A 14,934-nucleotide genomic window follows, 5' to 3' on the forward strand; every position below is an offset into this window, starting at 1 on the left:
TGGTCAGTTTTACTTTTAGTTTTGGGTGTTTTCCTTGGGCCGCACCATTCATTGTTTCCCTTGCCCCGCGGGAAGAGGGTCTGAGGCTGCTTTGTGGCTTTTACCCCCTCCCTTATACTGCCCCCCATGGGTTCGCAGTTAGGGCGACTGTTTCCTGGATGGTTCCTGCAAGGTTGGAGCAACATGAGAGGATTATGCTTGGAAGGGGCTTGAACTTGGAATGGGGTTATCCAGTGCCCTGCGATCTATCTGGAGAGGGGGTGGAGACTTGGAAGCCTCCGTCCTTGGCACCCCCCTCTCCCTTGGGCCACACCCCACCTTGAAAGGCTCAGTGAGCCCCCCGACTGGAGTCTCAAGCTCGTCATTAAGCTGAGGTTGGGTGATTACATTTCACAAGCCCAAAAAATCGAGACATTTCCCAAAAATAGGAGTAGGACGACAATTATGCGTTACAAAAGGGCGCAGAATGCCTGAAAGACAGCGCTCACCAACGAAGCCAACACAGACCCCCTAGCTGCTATGGGACATAGACCACCTACAGGCTCAAAAGGCTAGTTTGGTGGTGCCTCCTAAAAACCCCTGAAAATCTGCCGGGACCGATGACCAAAAAAGAAAGAACTAGGACTGCCCGGGCACATCTGAGATGTTTGGTCATCCCACACCGAGGCATCTAGGCTTATTGACTCCTGTTTGGGGGGGGGGGGGGGGCTGTGGAGTTTTAAGGTCTTACCATCCTAGGCGCGAGAAGCACATTGGTTCCCGTCACGGAGGATTGCTTCGCTCATAACTGATACAGAAGCCTCCATTGGTCCATAGGCTTTTTGAGCATTTGGGCACTATTGGGACTACACACCATGAAGGAATCGTCAAGGGTGGGCATGATGCATGGGAATGGGGACCTTTTGACTTTGGCTGTGGACCTGGGTAACTGCCCTTGAACCGTTTTTTTTTTATTCTTTGCCCCCTCATCAGACTGCTCTGGCCCTGGGGGATGGCCAGCAAACCCCTACCTGTGAGATCAGCAACAGAGTGGGGCCGGTTTCAGTAAGTGCTCCCATGGTCTCATCATCGATGCCAGACCTAATGTGGACACCTGATGACACAGCCCACAGTAGCCCTAAATTCCTGGAAGCTAGTAAAAACGTTTTGAGCCAATGGTGTTTGTAGTCCTTCCTGTTTTGAAAAAGGGGGAAGGCGGATGCTATTTTTCTTTACTATCGGAGTTGAACTACTGGGGGGTTACGTTGTTGGTATTATTATTATTTCCTGTCTTTATTTACTGTGGGGGGCCTATTTAACTGTGTATTTTGACTGTGATTGCGTGAAGGCACTACCTCCCCACACTGTCACCACTCCTTGCTGGGATTGGGGCCCCAGCCCCTTTTGCGCTGGGTTCCTTGTCTGTGGCTACTGCTTCCATGTGCACGCCCAATTGCTGGATCTCTGCTGCAGTTGTGTGGTGACTGGCAGACCTCCCTGTAACTGAACGTATGGTACTCTTTGATTACCCTGTGCTTGGTACTGAGGAGGGACATTCGTGGGGCATTTGTGGTGGCTGGCCATGATTCACTAACCTCTGCTGCTTTTGCTGCTCATGGTATGCCTTTATCCAGCACTTCTCTACCAGGTGACCCAGCCAATGGCAATAGTAGCAAACTCTAAGGTCTGATTGCGACCATCCTTCCTGGCCTACACTACCATAACCTGGTTGTGCTCCTGGACTGCCTGTTTGGAACCCTCCAAAGTTTTGAAGTGGAGCCCCCATTGTGACTGGTGCCATCTGCACGGTTGTGGCCATCGCTGCCCCATCGAAAGGGCAACTTGTGTTGAACTAGTTTTGCTGTGTCTCTTTGGGCCTGTGCCTGCTTCTCTCTGTCCTTCTCTTGATTTTTCTTATGGTAGTGGAGTATATGAGCTTGCATCTCCCGCCAGGGTTTGGTATCTAAACCAACTACGCTGTCCAGCCCACTCTGTATCTCGGCAGGTAACTCTTTCTTAAGAATATTGTAAAAAAATGTGACTTGTGGGTCCGTATCGGTCCATGGCTGTCCTGTTTCTTGTCCCCATCTTTCCCTCATTTTATTTAGGAAATATTGTATGCTTTCCTCTGGCTTCATGGTCTCTGCCATTAGCCCTCCTACATCTGGGCAGTCAGGGAATATTTTTCTCAGGGCGGTCCAAATCCGGTGCCTGTGCATATTAAATGCGGCCCGTCATGCTGAGTATCTGTTAGTGGAATAGCTGGAATGCGAGGTTGGGCACATACCATGTTAGTCTTCTCCCCAATTAGACTGCTTAGCAAATTCTTAATGTATGCTATCACTAGATTGATACCTGTGGTGTTCTTCTCAAATCCATTTCCCAGCCCATCTAACAATGATGGTATCTTTGTTCTCAACCCCTCTTTGTCCATCTGGGCCCATGGCACTAATATAATCCCAGCCTCACCCTTCTGTAGTAATGGGCACATTCTTATGCTGGGTTACTCTATGGGTTTCCCCACAACATAGCGTTCCCATCTCGAGAGGCATCGCTGCATGTAGAGGAGGTCCCACTTAAGGTTTCCTCCATCGTGTCTGATGCAGTCATCTACTACTGCCATGTCTTCTGCCTCAAAGAGTCTTCCCTCACACAAGGCCTGTCATATTGGTTCCTCTCCTCAGTTCAATCTGCTCATAGGTTGGAAAACGGGTACACAAAGGTCTTGTCTTCCCTTTAAGCTATTATCTCCCTGTCTTTGTCATTACCCCGTGAGCAGCAACGGGTATCCTTGTTGCTGCTTTCCTCGTGTGCGCACAGGAGCCAATTTGTTTTTCCTGTGTCACGGGTGGGTAAGTACCAGGCTGCCTTGCTCTCTTGGTCAGCCTCTCTCTTATGTCAACCGAACAGTGTGGTTCTGAGCCCTGCTAGTAGCCTTTCATTGATCTCTGACTCTTCCCAGCGCAGCACCCTGTAGCTGGCTTTGCTTTCCACATGTGGAGAGTGCGCTGTCCTCTACTCTTGTTCTAACTCCCAGTTGCGCACCTTCGCTCTCTCAAGCCTCGGTTCATGCCTCTCTGCTTCGCGCCATCTGGCCTGGCCCTTTTGCCACCCCACCCTGTCATTGGTTCCTGGGGGACTGGAGCTCCCTTCATCTCCCGAGCTTGCTGAGTTGATATAGACAACCACCACAAACTTCTCTGACACACATTTGTGCTTGCCTAACCCAGTGGGAATGTGTATTTTACCCGCCTTTGAGGTTGAGCTGATGTGAGTACATCCATCCGTGCATATGATGGGGGAGGTGCTGTCTTGCTCATCGGGGGTTATCAGATTGAACCTCTTCAAAGATAGCCCACAATTGTAACACTGACTCCCTTTTGTCCTGCATATTTAGTTTTTATATGTGTTTTAGTGTGCTCAATTATATTTGTTTCAAATGTTCCCTCCTTAGGCCAGGGAAATGTGTGTGTCGTAGAGTGTAAATGCCACTCTAGGCAAAGCTTATTAAGTCTTTTTATCTGTTTGGGGAACGTAGTCTCCATGTTCTTTAGTGGGGAATCCAAGGCAATTTTAGTAATTTGGATAATACAATTCAATAGACATTTTCCTCGTTTTGTTTGTCGAATTGTAGGGGTAATTCGTACATGGTGCACTCTTAAAAATTAGGTACTATGAGCTCAGTGCGTACAATTTTAACATTAAACAGTTCGAACGAACATTTCAATAAAACAAGATAATACTGCATATGTAGTGTTTTAACAGGGCAAATATGCGATCTGTTAGAATAGAATCTACACAATATCACGTTTTCACACAATACAGTTGTCTAAGATAATCAATGCAATACTGTCATATACAATAATATATTTCAATAATGGTTGACAGTAAAAATTACTTTGTCTAAAAAATATTTTGTACGTCCAACACATATTATCCTCTTGCAAGAGAAGACTAGTGTGGAATATGTTCCAAAGTGAACTGGATATTCTGCCACTATCTGCTTCTAGACAAAAGTGGTGACCATAGAAAACATTTAGCAATAACTCTGGAATCACCGGCCCCTCTTGGTCACACACAAGTTACGCCCAGTTTCCTGGGTCCAAGTATTCCCTGTACAAATTCCGCCCTGTAACGCCCTGGGTCAAGCTAGATGCATCTCCCACACTCCTTCCAGATACTACGGGTGTTAAGAAATTACTTTAGAACTGGTAAACCATTGAACTAAAAACTTTGGAGACTGAGGTGTCAATTCCGCTCAATCAGGATAGCCATGTCACAAAAATCAGCATCCTAGAAGTAATCAAGAGCTATACACATTATTACACTATATTCACCTTAGCTAGCAGTCAGCTATCGAACAAAGGTGACTTCCGCTGGAACGCCTTAGAGGCAGCCTTACAACAGATATTTATAACATATAAATTACCGCCCTGCAGTGAGTTTAGAGCCAGGGAAGGAAGGGATGACCTCTGTGCACTGCAAAGGCATGTCTTTGACATCTTCCCCACTTCAAAGGCAACACTGGGTTTAAGTATGGGACCTCAGACACCTACAAAACAGCACACTTCTGGACCTGGGTATACTCTGCCAGGAAGAAAGACTGCTGTGCTGCTGAAGGGCTGCCAATCTGCTGGACTGCTGCACAGCTGGACTTGTGGTTTGCTCTGCTTGCCTGCTGCCCACCTGCTTGGGTGAGAAGGACTGGCCCTGCATCACTTGACCCCAGAACACGGAGTGAGTCCAAGGGCTATTTGGCTGGAGTCCTCATCTGTAGACCTAGGGACATAACACGCTTTCAACCCCTGCACCCGGACTCTGCCATCTGTGAGTCAAGTGGTGCCACCTTAGCCCTGGAACCTTGAAAGTGGGCCTAAGGTGAGTGCCAGTAGAACCAAAGCATCTTCTCTGCTGAGCCACGCATCCCCAAGCAGAATCGACACATCTCCTCGGCTGAGGGGCGCATCCCCGAGCAGAACAGATGCATCACCACTGCTGCGTGGATTGGACCCATCGCAAAAGACTGACAGGGCCGCCACCTCCCTCATCTTGGGACAGACACAACGTCTTCAGAACCGCCACTGTGCAACACTTTTTCCTGGGGCAAGCTCCTTGCACCCCTTGTCGACGACAGCCTCAACGACAAAGAAACTCTGCATCGCAGCTTGAATGCTCTTCAGAATCGGTGCTTCGCCTCAGGTGTGCCCCTTATCCTCGAAACCGGACTTCACATCGCAAGCCCTGTCAACAGGATCCTCAACATTGATGAATCAGTACCTTATACCACAGCCACGCCACATCTCGGGACTGACACATCACCTCTGCTATGGGACTCATCTTCGACACAGATCCATGCAACGCCCTGCCATCAGGATTAAGGTACTTAGTTCAGCGGGCCTAAGTGGGTCCCTGTAGCCGGCCCGCGCGCCATCACGGTTGGCCTGAACTTGTGAATTTGTCCCAGTCTGGGGCAACCAGATATCCCTCAATAGCGCTTTGTGCTTTTGGGCGCTATTTTTCACTATAAACTTTAGAAATCAATATCTCAGATTCAACTAATTGGATTTTTGTCATTTTGGTCTTGTTTTATTTATTAAAGTTTACTCTATTTTCTAAACCTAGTGTGGGATCTTTTTGTGTGGTGTTTTATCTGTTTTACTTTCTAAAGTGTTGCACAAATGCTTTACACATTGCCTCTAAGTTTAGCTTGACTGCTCTGTGCCAAGCTGCCATTGGTGAGCACAAGTTCATTTAGGGTTTGCCTGCCTCTTATACTGACTAGGATTGTGATTGCTGCCTGACTTGGGCTCATACCTTAATCAACCAACCACACAATTTCTAGCAATTTGGTAGCAACATGATTGTGGAAGTGTGTTATATATACATGCAAATACAAGTTATGCATGGACCTTTTAGTAGGATCCTTGTGTATGGCTGAACTGTGACAAGGATGCGGTGACAGTGATATTCGTTTTAGTTTTAACCTGTGTATTATAGTCGCACAAGGGATCTATCCCTGTTAAGAGTATTATCAAATGACTTAGTTATGAACGCTCTTTTACCCAGTCCTGGGTTTCAAGCTCTACTGCAATGCATTCTGGCACTTGGAGTGTCTGTTCGCACTGATATTTGCAGTCCTGTACCGTACCAGGGGTTGGCCCGGGTGATAAAAACCCAGAGGAATAAATCGCAACCTCACACCTAGCAGGTCTCTTGAGAGCTCCTTTGCGAGAGCAGCCTACGCAGTCAGCCCTGACTGTTCATTGACAGACTTCTATTTTCTGCATCACATGCTTTCGGTGATCTTTGCTTCCAGCCTTCAGACACGAATCGAGATAGCGGGGGCTCTCTCATGGCCGCGCGGAGTTGGGCAACACCCTCTCCTGCTCACAAACTGTGGGATTAGCATTTCCCCTGCCAGCTGCAGGCCGCTTGTCACCAACAGGGCCCTTTTGATTGTACCAGCTTTATCAGATGACACCGGGCCACTGAGCTGGGCGGGGGCCCGGGATCGGAACAGGACGAGCCAGATCGTGTAGTGCACCGCAGAGGCCTACCGCTGCATGTGAGTGCATTTTTTTTCTTTAAAGGAACCTCGAGGAAGCAGGTGAAAAGTGGAATGAAATATGTGAAAATTAGCACGGGGCTGGTAGAGCCTGTCCGTCCTAATGACCTATAGATGACAACAGATCATTCTTTTTCTTGGCAAATACTTGAGTTAACAAGCATTGCCAAAGCCATTGTGCGATCGTTCTTTTATGTTTTTTATTGCACGAATGTGCTACAAAAAAGAAAAGGAAATAAGAAAACGTGGCCACTTAGACTTGGTCGCCTTATGCTTGCATTAAACGATTTTGTGGCCGCTTTACTGGTGTTTTTTTAAAAATATAAAACCTTTTCAGTTGTGCCATACATTTTGTAGTTATTTGTGAAGGAGAGAAGAATAAATCAGCAGCAAACCAAGAACTCAAACTGCAGCCTGTTACCATGCCACCTAAACACTTTATACCATCCAGAAAATAAATCCCCATTTATTTGGGCTCCCAAAGGACAGCCAAAATAAAAGTCACTATTTAAAAGTAATTTAAACAAGCATTGGCATAGCCAATAGGTCTCGCCTTGGGGAACTTATAAGTATTTAGCCATGCAGCGCATTATGCACCAGGGGAATTGCTCACACGCTCTCATCCTCTTTGGATAGTTGTGCAAGTTTTGTTTCTATTTTTAAAGTAGATCTTTAGTGAGAAATGTTAAAAGGTTTAACTAATGCCACAGAACATATATGTACACGGTCTGACCCTCTGAAGGACACACTCTGCACAAATATTAGTGCATCTAACAACTATCATACCATGAGTAAGGGGAGACCAGGCCATAACTGGCACAGCAGTACGAGCTCAAAGCCACATAAACAGCCTTCCTAATCAGTCTTGTACTTATAAACAGTAGGACCTCAACGTGTATATTTTTCAAAAAATGAAGTCCATCCACAGAAGTTGACACAGTTCACAAGAACACGCATTTTAATTTTTCTTCAGCAGTGTTTTGGGCGCGGGGTATATCTCTAAGCTTATCTTTCCCACAATCTTGTTTTGTGTGCTTAAATGAACTAACGATTTATCGATGGCCACAAAACCAACTGTGAAAACAATCTGCAACACTTGTTAAGTGATAACGTGCAGCCATTCAAACAATGTTTTTACAGCACATATGATTCATTATTGCAGTGTACTGAAATAAAAACATTAATATGCTGCTTCCTCCGTGGCTTTGTATAGTTTAATTATTCCATTTACAGTTTATTTCTGCAAATTGGCTAACCTTTGGCAGCATCTTTTGTGCGAACTATTGGTACGGACATCATCGTTTGTAGGTTGGTGGGGCTGAGGTGCTCATGAAGGGTGGTCTAAGCACGGAATCAAAACCAGTGGTGCGCGCGTGTCCTGTAAGCTATCGCGGGAATTAAAATGTCACTGGAACACAAGATGGAGGCACTTACCGTAGAAGTCACCACAGAGGAGCGGGGGCGGGAATCGAAACCAGTGGTGCGCGCGCAACACAGAGGAGCGGGGGCGAGGGAGCGCGGCAGTGAGGAGAACGCACGCTGCTGCGTGTAATAGACACCGATGGGAATGGGCGGAGCAAAGGCAGGACATACGCCCGCCTTTGCCCAATTGCGTGCCTTATTTTTTTTTAAAAACACACTAAAGCCATTTGCAGCCGGCGAAAGCAAAACCACACGCACGAGCGTGTGGTTAGCTTTCAGAACCCCCTACATGAGGTCTCACGCTGCGTGAGCAGTGCTCCATACTGCAACGCTAGGCGCGAGACCTAAAACATAACTGAAACGAAAAGGCACACTTGGAAGCAGTTTAAGATGGAAGAGAAAGAACTATTTTAGGTGGATGTGAGTAAATATAGGTGGATGTGAATAATATGCACAGGCTTTGTGGAGTCGCTCCGAGTGAAAGCAGCCAATGGATAAAGAGGGTTGACCCATCATTGCCTCATGCTGTAAGTTGTGTTGGGCGGAAGCAAAATGTGAATGACATATTCACACTCCAATGGATGAAACCTACAGACCAAAAGCCCCTTTATGTATGTATATTATCAGTGAGGCATTTCAGAAAAAGGCAGCCTCAAAAGCCAGACCTTAAAAAGCCTTTGAATAGGCATTTAACGTTTGAGTTACATAAGTAATCCATCAAAGTAAGCAGTACTTATCAGTCTTTACAAACAATTTTTGAAGGACCTGAAATAAAGGTGCAGCAACAGTGCAAGCATTTGCCGACTTGTGGGTCACCTGCTTCAGTACCCAGAACACGGCACCCGCCCTGTTCTTCCCCCATTAGACCACCGAAAGGCTCCAGAGGAGAGAGCGGCACTGCCCTCTATCGTGCACCTACAGTTTACCTCCATTCTAAGTTAACTAGTCATTGCCAGGAGGTGGGCTCTAAGAGGGAAAGCCTAGCCATTCCACAGAGCGCATAGAAATGCATTTAACTGATGTATCAAGGGTGCCACAAGCCTCCATACAAGTAAGATCAATGGACATTTTATCTCATGTTTGACAGTAAAAAACGCTATTTATGGGGTGTAGTGTACCTATGAGGCCCTTGGCACCGGTGACACTAGATCTCCTGCATTATTGATAGATACAACTCTGTGTTTAACGTCAATGAGGGGTACAACATAATCAGTGGCGGCTTTTCCGCTAAGGCAGTGGAGCATCGCACCACTGCCCTCTGAGCACGAAAAATAAAATAATGATAACGTATTTATTATCATTTTATTATTCGTTGGTTTGGGGGCTAGGTTAGGGCAGAGTGGGGCTGGTGGCACAGGGGGAGGAGTGGTTTGTGCACACTAAGTCCACACGACTGCTTGGCCGACCGTCTGGGACCGGCCAAACAGTCGTGCGCACTTAGCATGTTCCCCACTAGGCAGCACTGCACAGCCTGGTGGGGAACATGCCTAGGCTCCCTGTCCCCGTCTGAGTGATGCAGATCAGGGCATATAAATTCTCCCTACTTCCATGGATAGAGTAATTTTACAGATACACGCACATACACTCACCATACACTTGGGCCCATTCCACTAACATACGCTCAGATTACTCTATAAATACCAACCATGAGAGAGGAAACTCCTAAACATCCTGCATCTGCAACAAGGTCGGTAAGACCTAATTGTCACTGTCTTGAGTCATGATTTAAACAACAATAATCATAATAAAGTACTCAATAATTGACAAGAAATAACCACCAACACTGTATTTAAAATTATGATTCTTTATCTAAAATTAGTTCAATTAGAAATGCAATCAAAATAAATCATTATTCTCATAGTTAACTATTCTAGCTAAATGTCTTAAGTAAGTCAGGACAGGTCTCTTAGTAGAAGTCTCCCAAGTCGCCGTCCTCACAGCATCGATCCTCACCAACGCAAGTTCAGAAAGAAGTGGCCTCAAAAATCCAAATGCAATGACCACGAACCCTCTCTAGTCTAGTATATTTATAATCAAAATTACAAAATAATAGCAACATAAAATGTTCTTGATTTCCGTTAAGCCGCTGAGCAGAGCGAGCAGGAAAGGATGTAGCATCGCTACATTTGGAAAATCTCCGCTCAGAAAAAATCACAAAAATAAAAACGGAAGAAGGAACTCAAATTTACAAATGTTTCTTTCGAAGCCGCTCTTCCTTGATGAGTCACCACAAACTTAACAATGTTCATTGTACTTTATCCTTGCCCAAAGACTTTGGACTAACGCCCAGAACTGCTGTCCTCACGGAAAACTTTTTAAACCAGGCGAAGACTGTGGTCAGGTGACTCTCGACCATGTTCAGCAAGGCCTTCTCATCAAAATTCAGTCACTCGAGCGTAGGCTTTAAACGGCAGCCATTTTTACAATAGGCCAAAACAGACCATCTTTAATTAAAAGAGACAAAAACAACGTTACCACAGCATAGTGATTAAACAGTGTTAACCCCACTAATACCCTTATGTGTATGTAATTATCTAGCCTTTGCAACACATTTAAGCATTAGTACACGTTATTTCAAAAGCGTTTTATGCTTAAAAACAAACAACACTTAGCAACATTCATTTAATAAAACCTGCACATTATTAATAAGCAACACAAATGCATCCCCACGTATAGTTTTCTCCTGTTAGTTCGTATTGGTTAATTAGAACATTTACACAAAACAAATAATTAACGTTACAAATTAATATTTTTAATTCTCGACATATAAACAAACCAGAGCTTAAAAACCCAATAGATTTTCAACAGAAAACTCTGCTCCAGCAATCCCCCCTTTGGTGATATTATCACCAAATAAACAACACCAAAAAAAATTTTTTTGTCAAATTTAGTCCCATTTTAGGAGAAATTGGAAATGTCTTTTTCTTTTTTTTTTCACAACACTACACACCAGACTCCCTTTCATCATCCCTCTTCGTCTCCAAGTAAACACTCTCCCTCAATTCTTCTAATTCTATTTCTTGTGGATCTCTTTTTGACCTCTTATTTTTCTTTTCAATATTTCTTTTGATTAATTTCTTTTTCCCTCCCCTGTTTTTACAACACAAACACCCCAATCTTAGTATCAATAGAGCAACAATTACACAAGTCAAAGGAAACAATATCTTACCTATAATAGTACTACCTATTTTTGCAATAAAACTCTTAACAGCAACTATTTTATTAGCTATTTTGGTCCAGATACTTTCAGCTTCCAGTGGTACTAATTCTTCATGCAAATCAGTAATATTTTTGATATAGACCTTCAGGTCTATGCTTTCGTCAGGAATGTAAGTGCAACAATGTTGAACTTTCAGCATTCCACAAACTCCACCCTCCTTGGCCAATAAAATATCAAGGGCAAGTCGATTCTGCATAGACATGGCACGTACGGCAATCATCTCCGTATTCACCAAAAGAAACCCTCCAGCGGTACTTGTTGATAAGCGATCCACCACTGTTGACAATTTCCGAATTCCATATGCATTTAAAGAAATTCCCACTGCTGGAATTAAAGCTCCAAAAATATCACCCACTATTTCGGACCAAGTTTCTCTCTTAAATCTTGTTAGTAAATTAATATGTTCTACATCTTCTATTCTATCTATATGAAAGATCTTTGGAAAGACCAGGCCCACATAACACGTGCCATACCAATGGTCAGGCAACCTGTAATAAGCCTTGTTCCCACAAACATAATACACTCCTGGGAAAACTGGATCCTCTCCTCCTTTGAAACCCCATCCTGTCGCAATGAAGTATGTATCATGACACTCACTAGTCCCAACAAAATATGTATCATATTGGGATTTCTTCCTTGTAATGCATAGTTTACCCTTCTGTGGTGCATCTAGAGCTAACGTTGGACTAGCCCCATTCTTCAATTCTTTCCCCATCTCAATGTCCCAAATTGTCTCACTCACTTTATATTTCCCTGCCTTTTCATGCATGCTCATTCTCCTTTCCTCTACCATGTTTAGGAAAGCCTTCTCCTCTTCTTTCAAACTACAAGTCAAATTATTCTTAAAAATGTAATCTAATGTTAATTCTTCTTTCTCAATAAAAATCTCACCAAAAATGTTAGCTGCTTTAGCTGGATTCAGCCTTTTGTTCATAGATAATTGCCCAAAAATATTATCTTTGTTAGACATCTCATAATCTATTTTCCCTAACAAATAGAAAACACTACTTAACACACTACATGAAATTCCATACGTAGCTGGTAAATGGTGGTAAGTAACACCCTCTGAAACGGATGCAGGTAACTGCATACATACGTAGCAATCCCTCACTTCCATTGTCTTCACATATTCATATAATAATTTTGAAAAAACATTACTAGAAAAATCATTAATTGACCTATCTTTATGCATGTAAGTATTACTAATTCTAGTTGGAACTACTTTTTGTAAATTCTTCTCTACATTAGTCTCATTCTCAGTATGTATCTCAAATGTACCTATTGTAACTCTAAATGTAACTAATAAAGCTAAAACACCCCATAGTAGCATTATTAATCCAGTACAGCAACAGCACATTCTACACCATCTTTTCAAAAAGGCACATCTACTTTGATTATTCTCTATGTTAGCCATTTTACTACTTTGACCGTGTCTTTTGACTTAGCCTCTACTACTCCACTACTGCAATTCTTTATTTCTGGATTACTTCAGACAGCTACATTTCAGACTTTCTCCTTTTCACTTTTCACCAAGTGATTTCTTCAATTCACTCAGTTTGGATATTCATCACTCTTCACTCCTTCTTCAGCAATATCAAATTGTATCAGATCATCAACGACATCTGTGCATCCGACTCTTCTCCAATGTCAGTCAGGATAACTTTTAAGATTCCAACAGACTTTTCCTTTTCCTCAACCACTTTTCTCAAGATCCCCTCCGGATTGTCTCGATTCACTGTTTCTTCTTCTTCTCCTCCTTCAGACAGTGCCACATAAGACCATTCCGGTGATCTGTACTTTTGGTTGGGTCTTCTAATTCTCTTTATCTCCTCCGGTTCTCTTGACTCCTTTTGCTCCTTTTTCTTCACTTCGTTTTGACTCGACACCTCATTCACTTGTTCAGCTTTCGATGTATTTGCTCTTATCAGTCTGTATCTCAGCTTCTTTACTCTGTTGTTAGGCCAAAGATCTCCTCTTACAACCTTTTTTGGTCTTGTTTCTTTATTATTTCTTTCTCCAATCCAAGTTCTCTTTCTCAGAACTCGACCTTCTGATTTCTCATTTTCACTCTCATCCGATTCTGTTTCAAATGCCTCTTGTTCTTCAGCAGTTTTCTTTCGCTCCACACTCTTTATCACCACTGTTTGAGACTTCCCTATTTCTTTCCCTCCTCGGGTCTCCAACACGCAATCTTCTTGCTGCCTACTTGTCCCTTCACCTAGCTCATCAGAAATATTCCCTACACCTCCTCGGGGGTCTTCCGCAATCTGTCCCTCTCTATCTTCTTCTGACCCTACTTCTTCAAGTGTAATCTCAAGTGGATTTTAAACCTCCTCATCTGATTCAGGAGTAATCTCTGTGGAACTGCTCTTTCCTCTTCTTTCTTTTCCACTGCTTGTTCGAACTTCAGGCTCTCTTACAGAATCTGATCTCCCTTTTGAAACTCTCAATGTTTCTCTTGAAGTCTCTCCTGGAAAGAAAGAATCACTTGACTCTCTTTCTCCTTCAACTCTTCCAGAATTTTGATTCCTTGTCACTGGTTCTGTTTCTTCATCATCACTGGAATCTGACTCTTCAAAATACTCTTTACCAGTCCCGTCTTTTGGGTTTGGAACTCTCAGAGTATGACTTGCATGCACCCAGTTCTTCACACCAGCACACTTCACTGCAGTTGTCGTAGTCAGAATGACTTGTCTTGGTCTTCCCCACCTTGGAACCAAGCAATTTCTTCTTCTGTGCACTTTAATCCTCACCCAGTCCCCTGGACTCAGATCATGAGCTTGCTTCTTCTCAAGGGTAGTAGCGTTTTCTCCAACCTGGTGAAACACAGAATGAACTGCGTCAGCCAGGCCTTTACAGTAATCCAGAATCATGTCATCAGTTATTGTCATCAACTTATTGACAGGCACAAATGCATGACGCATTGCACGTCCCATCAAAATTTCATGTGGACTCAAACCAGTAGTTCTATCTGGAGTAGATCTAATAGTCATTAGCACTAGAGGCAAGACATCAGGCCATTTCATTCCAGTGGCTAAACACATCTTACCAATCCTGTTCTTAATTGTTCCATTTATCTGCTCCACAACACCAGAAGCCTCTGGTCTGTAAGCACAATGTAGCTTCTGCTGTATGCCCAATGCTTCACAAATCAAACTCATGAGCTCATTATAGAAGTGTCCACCTCTATCAGACTCAATCGTTACTGGAAATCCGTACCTAGGAATCAGCTCTCTTAACAGTAACTTTGCAACTGTTATTCCATCATTTCTCCTAGTCGGATAGGCCTCCACCCATCTTGAGAACAAACAGACTACCACTAAAACATACCTCAATCTGTTCACTTGTGGCATTTCAATGAAATCAATCTGCATTCTGGTAAAAGGACCACCTTCTCTGCCTATTGTTCCTAGACTCACCACTGTCTTTTTCCCAGTGTTAAATTGCTGACAAATCAAACATCTTTGACAAATGCTTTCTGCAATCGTCCTGAACTTTGCATTGTACCAAGTCTGTTTAAAAGACCTGATCATCGCATCCCTTCCCAAATGTCCCTGGCCATGATACATCCTTGCCATTGCTGACAACATAGAGTTAGGCATGACTGGTCTACCATCTCTATAGATCCAGACATGATCTGTTTCTCTTGGGGCACAACCTGCCTTGATCCAGTCTTTCTTTTCTTCCTTTCCTGCCTCATCCTGCAACTGTTTCACCTCATCCCACGTTTCTAGGACATTAGTAAACA

At 43.8% G+C, this 14,934-nt stretch overlaps 1 long non-coding RNA gene across 1 annotated transcript in view; it reads left to right on the plus strand.

Moving 5' to 3' along the window:
• Positions 1-6,421: 6,421 nt before the first annotated feature.
• Positions 6,422-14,934, plus strand: part of LOC146823023 (uncharacterized) — a 144,182-nt gene continuing 135,669 nt past the window's right edge. The window contains exon 1 of the long non-coding RNA XR_014961872.1: positions 6,422-6,544. This is a non-coding gene — a long non-coding RNA (uncharacterized LOC146823023). The remainder of the gene's footprint in view (positions 6,545-14,934) is intronic.

This window comes from Triturus cristatus, chromosome 5_2 (assembly GCF_964204655.1).
Source record: "Triturus cristatus chromosome 5_2, aTriCri1.1, whole genome shotgun sequence".
NCBI lineage: Eukaryota > Metazoa > Chordata > Amphibia > Caudata > Salamandridae > Triturus > Triturus cristatus.